At 38.2% G+C, this 7,736-nt stretch overlaps 1 pseudogene; it reads left to right on the forward strand.

The window, feature by feature from the left end:
• Positions 1-457: 457 nt before the first annotated feature.
• Positions 458-7,264, forward strand: LOC119239555 (protein NEDD1-like; annotated as a pseudogene).
• Positions 7,265-7,736: the final 472 nt, after the last annotated feature.

A 7,736-nucleotide genomic window follows, 5' to 3' on the forward strand; every position in this document is an offset into this window, starting at 1 on the left:
GGAAAGAACAGTCTCTTCAATAAATGGTATTGTGAAAACTGGATTACTACACGCAAAAGAATGAAGCTTGACCTGACTCATACCGTACACAAAAATCAACTCATAAGCATTAAAGACTTGAATAAAACCTGAAGTCATAAAGTTCCTGAAGAAAACAAACTGGACAAATCCTGTGACATTAGTTTTGACAATGATTTTTGGGATTTGACCCCAAAAGCAACACAAATAAGTCAGACTACATCAAACTAAAATGCTTCTGCACAACAAAGGAAATATATGGAGAAAATAAAGAATGAATACAACTCAATAACAAAATAACAATCCAGTTAAAAATTTAGGCAGAGGATCTGAGTATTTTTCTTAAATGACCAACATATACATGAAAATGTGTTCAATATCAGGAGTCTCAGCATCAAAACCACAATGAAATGTCACCTCACACCAATTAGAATGGTCGATGACTCGAAGTGGTGAGAATGTGGAGAGAAAGGAATGCTTGTGGGCTGTTTCTGGGAATGTAAATTGGTGAATCCACTGTGGAAAAACAGTGCAGAGATTCCTAAACAGAATCACCATATGCTCCAACATTCCACACCTGGGTGTTTATCTGAAAGAATCGCAATCACAATGTCAAATGTATCTATACCCTCTGTTCACTGCAGTAGTATTTATAATGGTCAAGATTTGGGAACAACTGAGTATCCATTATCAGATGAATGGATAAAGAGCTTGTATGTACATACAATGGAATATTTTTCATTTTGAGAAAGAAGGAAGTTGTACCATTTGCAACAGCATGCACTGACCTTGAGGGCATTCTGGTAAGTGAGATAAAGTAAATACTTAATGATCTCATGCCCTCAACTCAGAGAGTAGATTGGTGGCTACAATGGCTGAAGGGGATCAAAAGGTACAGACATCAGCTTCAAGAAAAGTCTGGTAATGTAATATACAGCATGAGGGCTATAATTAACTTTACACTTTAAAGTATTATTAAAGAAGTAGATACTTAAAGATACTTAAAGTTCTCATCATAATTTGCGACTGTATGTTGATGTTATCTAAAGTATTGTAGTAGTTATTTCACAATGTATACATACATCAAAACTAATATACAATATTGTATATCAAGTGTAGTTCAATGAAAACTATAATTACCTAGTACTCACCTTAATGTCAAGTCAGGCTTCTCACTTAAGAATTTCCTCTATACTCCTGCAGTATTTCCTGATTCTGAAAGGTAACTTGAGTCTTTAATTTTGCCCTCTTTGATTCCTGTGTTATCTTTCATAAGTTTATTGCTATTCAAAGGAAGGCCCAGAATAGTTTTCCAGGCCAAGTGCTACAAAGATTTAGACTTAACCTAGTTATAATTTCAGCCTGCTCAAAAGTAGAAATTTAAACTAACCAACAGAGTTTTCTGGTCAGCACTAGTGAGGTAATTTGCATGAGAGTCCTTTTTTCTTTTTCTTTCTTTCTTAATAAGATTTATTTATCTATGCATACAAGAACTGGGGTGTAAGCCAGAGGTGTTGAGGGGGAGTGACAGGATTCATGAGAGAGTGGGGAGCAGAACAGGCAGATCCACTGAAACACACTGCTGAAGGGAGCAGCAGGCGAGGCAGGAGAAGTCCCTGTATTGAAATGACAAGAGAAGCAGCCACGTGTTGACCACATTGCCCCTTCTTCAGGCCAGCACCCTGTGGAGAGGTCGCCTCTGAGGCTCTGGTTCCTCTGCTGAGTAAAGAGAATCCAGGAGGGACCCCCAGCACTATGTTACTTTGTGGGTACCCTGATATAGAACTTGTACTACAGAGATTGCAGAGGAATCTGTTGGGCTCAACTACTGGGAATCTGTCTGGGACAGGAAAGGGGCTTGCACGAGTAGTACATAGGATTACTGTTTGGGCACTGAAGCTATGAACTTGGTCTGCCAAAATCCTAACAAGTTGATTTGTTCATCTCCAGAAACAAGTTAGTGGGGTACTCTGCATAGGCAACTAGGCAGACTACAGATCTGACTGATTAGATCTTCAAATGTGGAGTTTTGTCAGTCCTAGAACTTGGTTTGCCCCCACCCAGGGCAAGATGCTAAATCATGACCTGAAGGGTTGGTGACAACTATTAGAAACTGTACAACACAGTGGCTCTTGAGGGCCAAGTAGACCTGATCACTCCCACTGCAAATCCCACTGATAAAGGTGTCAATACAGTATGAGGCATGAATGTTTCCTGCGCTAGGTACAGGGTGACCCCTGATTCTCCCAACTGGAGACCTTGCTCAGAAAATTGCTTGGAGCAACCTCTCCCCTTCCCACTCAGGAAATGGGGCATAGCTCCACTCACTGTAGGGTGTACCTTCCAGCCTCAGTTGAAGGATTGCTGACAACTCCTGGAAATTGTGTGGCTTAGTGGCTGCAGTGAGAATGCAGGCAGACAAGGACATGACCCTGTTTGGTCAGGGAATTTGTAGTACAAAAGAATTTTACCAGTTTTAAAGTACCTTCCTTTGCTGCACCTGGGCAGGTAATCTAATCCATAGCCCCACTATCACTGAGTATAGCCTTTAGCCTTTTTGATCAGTGAACCCGAGAGCACATGGAATGCTGCATATCCCATTCAACAACCCTATGGACAAGCATTTGAACAGAAACACAGCTCATGGCTTTCCCCATCTACAGATCAAACCCATTGCCTCAACTGATCAGGAAATTCAGCGCAAATTCAGGATTGATTTGGGTCCTCAAACAAGCTGTATTGGCCCTGGTCTGCTTGCCTACAAGGGCAGAGAAGCTAATTTCTAGCTCTACCTCTTACTAAGTTTAGTAGCCAGTCCTGGCCAGAATGTAGGAACTGCAGAGCACATTCTACAGCTTCATTTGTGTGGTGACCCAAGCTGGCCAGCTCTCCTGTTCTAACTGTGCCTCTTGCCACCCCTCCCAAACATGCCCAGAGTTTGAACAGAATAGTTACCCCAAAATAGACCATAGCAAGAAGAAAAAGAGAAGTTAAATGCAAGGGAAGCACTATCATACTACTGGTTTTTTGGGCGAGGAAAGAATGAGATGATAATATTCAAACATTTGAGAAAAAATAACTACAAAGTAAGAATTCTAAACCTGTTGGTAGCTATCCTTAAGAAATGAAGATAAAAAACACATTTCCTGAATGCACACAGAGACTTCAATACGTTCATTTCTCCCTTACAGGAAATACATTAAGAGTTCCTTGAGTGGAAGTAAAAATGCTTATCAACACAGAAGACATAAGGTAGTTTATGTATTGCTGGTGATGGTAAAGGTAGAAATTCATTCTAAAATGTTAATAGTGATGCATAACTCACAATTCTAGTATAATTTTTTTAAATGAACATATAATCTGCTAATAGTTACACTATATAAAAACATGTGAATTATAACTGCAATAACCTAAAATATAAGGGGGAATAGAAGTTTAAAGTCTATGGATTCAAGGTCTTACCTATCAATTACCAAAAGTATAAATGGATTAAATTCTCCAATCAAAAGACTTGTTTGGGTAGAGTTTTATTTAAAAAAGACTCCACATTATGTTGCCTACAAGAGACTTGCTTTAGTCTTAGCGACATAGACTAAGACTGAAGGGATAGAAAAAGACATTTGAAGCAAATGGTAACCAAAAGCAAAATAAAAAAATAGATTTAGCTATTCTTACATTGCAAAAAATAGACTTTAGAAATGGTAAAATGTATATACATAGGTCACTATATAGTGACAATGTCAATACAGTAGGATATAACTGTAGATATTTATGCACTCTACAGCAGAGCACCTAAATATATAAAGCAAAATACAACAGAACTAAAAGGTGAGAAAAATTGTAATATGATAGTTTCATACTTTAATGTTCTACACTTAATGGCTAGACCATCTAAACAGACTGAATACATAGCAGATTTGAACACCATTGTAGATTAAAGAGACCTAACAAAGAAAATTCTGAGCACACATTATTGTCAAGTACACCTGGAACCTTTTCTATGATAGATAATACATTAGGTCACAGGACAAGCCAGCAATCCAAGAGTGTGAAATCATACACCAAGTAGCTCTCTGACCACAATACTATGAAACTAGAAATAAGAAGAGGAAAACTGGAAAATTAATTTCCATGTATTCATGAAACAACACTCCTGACAATGAATTGATTAAAGAAGAAATTAAAGAGGAAATAAAGTTTCCTGAGACAGGTCCTCCCTGGTGGCGCAGCGGTTGAGCACTGGGTTGCGAAGCTGCCCGCAGCCTCTGCAGCACCGGTTCGATCCCCGGCTGCTCCCCGGCCACTGGAGGAGGGTCCCACATGGCGCGCAGACCTCTCCTGCCACCCGCTGATCCCCTCAGCAGTGTACTTCGGTCCTTCTGCCTGCTCTGCTCCCTGCTCTGGCTCTGGTGAATTCTCTCACCCTCCCGTGCTTCTGACTGTACCCAGTGCTTGTATAAATAAATAAATCTTTAAAAAAAAATTCTAAGTATTATAAAAAAAATAAAGTTTCCTGAGACAAACTAAATTGGAAACTTTAAATTAGTACTTATGGGGTACAGTAGTCCACTTTTTAGAGGGAAGGTCATAGCAACAAATGCCTGCCTTGAAACAAGAACGGTCCTAAATAAACAACCTAACTGTAGTTCTTCAGATATTAGAACAAATTGAGTCCAAAGTTAGCAAAAGTAGGGAAATATTAAAGGTTAGATTACAAATGAAATAGAAGATTAATAAACAAGTTGGTTTCTTGAAAATATATTTTATATAGCTAAATAACTAGGGAAAAAAGATCCAAATCAAAAAAATATAAATGAAAAAGGACACATTATAATTGATTCCACATAAACTGAAAGATAAGAGACTCCTATCGCATAAATAAGCATATGCCAAAAAACTGGACAACCTAGAAGAAATGAGAAAACTCTCATAAACATCTGACATATATATAGACAAGAACAAAATTGAAAATATGAATAGACAAATTAGAATCAGTAATCACTAATCTCCCAATAAAGACAAACCCAGAACCAAATGACTTTAACTGGTCAATTTTACCATACATTTAAAGAATTAACAACAATGCTTCTCAAACTAATCCAAAAAATTGAAGAGGAGTTCTCAAACTTATTTATGAGGCCAGCATTATCCTGATACCAAAACAAAAAAAGAATATTACTAGAAAAGAAAAATGTAGATATCCCTAATCAATATAGATGCAAATAGTCTCAATAAATACTAGCAACCTGAACTCAGGAGCACAGTAAAAGAAACATTTATCAGGCCTTCCCGGTGGTGGGTTGAGCGCAGTGCTGTGAAGCTGTCCACAGCCTCTGTAGCACAGGTTCAATTCCCAGCTGGCCAGGGAGATACCCACATGGTGTGGCAGACCTCTCATGTCTCGCCTGCTGCTCCCCTCAGCAGTATCTTTGGTCTTTCTGTCTGCCTGTTCTGCTCCCCGCTCTATCTCTGGTGAATCCTCTCACCATTCCGCACCTCTGGCTTGTATCCCAGTTCTTGTATAAATAAATAAATCTTTAAAAAAAGAAACATTTATCATGACCACCTGGGATTCATCCCAGGGGCACAAAACTGATTTAACATATAGAAATCAAAATGATAAATCACATTTACAGAAAGAAAAGTATCATATGATCATCTCAATACAGAAAAAACATTTGACAAAATTCAACATCCAGTCTGATAAAAGTCTAAAACTATGCATAGAAGGAAGATATTTCAATATCATAAGTCCATAGCTCACCTCATTCTCAAAAGCTGAAAGGCTGAAAGCTTTTCCTCTAATAACAGAAACAAGACAGGAAGCCCACTCTCTGGATGTCCTAGCTATAGCAATCAAGCAGGAAAAGGAAATAAGTTCTGGAGTGGGCCAGGCCATTGTCCCTGGTATACTGCAGCTGAGATGTACCATTGCGAAGAAAAGTGTAAGATTTGCTTAATTGGGAGAGGATATGAAAATCTGGGATGCTTCTTCTGTGACCTTGATGAATAAATTCAACCCACATCCATCCTCACATGGAATCAATTCAATGTGTAGAAACAGCAATAACTATGTAATGACAGCAGCTATAAGTGGTGACAAAATAGTTTGTTCAAGTTGTAAATGTAAAACTGTACTGTTGTTAGAACTTGGTGAAGGGCAAAAGCAGATAAGTATCAGTTTAAATTCTACATCTATGTATGTGGCAGGCAGAGACGTAAATAACACAGTTAACACTTGGGACTTAAAATCAAAAAGAGTTCATTGAGCACTTAAGGATCGTAAAGATGAAGTAACTTGTTCAACATAATTGAGATGATTGCTATATTGCTTCTAGATCTCTCAGTGGTGAAATTATTTTGCAGAGTATAACAAATAATTTATTTAGTACTCCTTTTGGCCATGGTAGCAAACTAGTGAAAACTTCAGTGGCTAACATTCCTCTCACTGCAGATTTCATGCCTGATGAAGCACTGGCTATTGTGTCTTCCCATAGAAAAATATATCAATATGATTTAAGAATGAGGAAATCAACAGTTAAATTCAGTAGTGCTCACAAGGCATCTGTGCAATATAAGGCATTTCAGTATTTCACTGCTCTTTCTAAATCAAGTTTAAATAAAGGCCACGCAAATAAAATCCTCAGCTGCAAATAAACCAACCACTAATGTGAGTGCTACTAGTTAGTAAAGGAGCTCAGAATTCTGAAATTGTCTGAGAAGCAACCATGATTCCCAATGCCAGGGTTGTGCCACAGGCCATGACAAGTGTGAGGATAGGAGCTGTGCTGTTTAAGACAAAGCCAGGTCTGCCTCAAAGCAAAAACAGATTTTATCTAAGGAAAGAAAGAGTGGGAAAAAAAATCAGGACTTCTCCAGCCTTGATGATATTGGAAAAAGTAATTTAGATGTTTTCACCTATCAGAAATGATGCTGTGGTTAACCAGGGGGGTGATGAGTCTGTAGGCAAGGAGATGACCTTGACTTTCTACCACTATTGTACTCATTGTTCCCTCAAAAAAAAAAAAAAATTCCAGGCACTTCGGTATTGCATTCTAGTCCCCTTATGAGATCTCCAGGAAAAGAATAAAATGAAAACCAAGCTCTGACAGCTGAATCTAAGAAAATGTAACTGGGAGAACAGGAACCTAAGGATTCGCTCAAACAGTTTGCAACGTTGATCTCTGGTGCTGAAACTGACAATCTACATATTTTTAATCATCAAACACAAACAAGAAGTCCATAAATGTGAAGCACCAATAAAGAACCTGAATATATGAACCCTAGCTAAGGTATTCTCATCTCCAATTCCAAAGTTAGCATTCCCCTGTCACTGATAGAGTTGCCATTACTATCAGAAATGATAACCAATACCATTGGAAGTAATCAGCTAAAGGCATCATGGCTTCCATGAAAGCCATTTTATTCAGAACATGATACAGGACATGGTGAATCATTTTAGAGAAACATGCCATAGAGACCTTGTGAATCTGCAAATGGAGAGGATTAAACAGTTTCATATATGAATGAATGAAATGTGCTCTTTGCTGGAAAGCTACTCAGTGAATGAAGGTTTAGGGGCTGAAATAGAAAGACTAAGAAGAAAATAAATACAAGCCATCCTTTTGAAATGCCAGTGAATAACTTCATGTCCAGTAATTTAGGTTGTTTCTGGCAAAACAGGGCTACTTGGAATCATTATTATTATTTTAAAGATT

Source organism: Talpa occidentalis, unplaced genomic scaffold, assembly GCF_014898055.3.
Source record: "Talpa occidentalis isolate TD23 unplaced genomic scaffold, MPIMG_talOcc4v2.1 talOcc4.11, whole genome shotgun sequence".
Taxonomy (NCBI): Eukaryota; Metazoa; Chordata; class Mammalia; order Eulipotyphla; family Talpidae; genus Talpa; species Talpa occidentalis.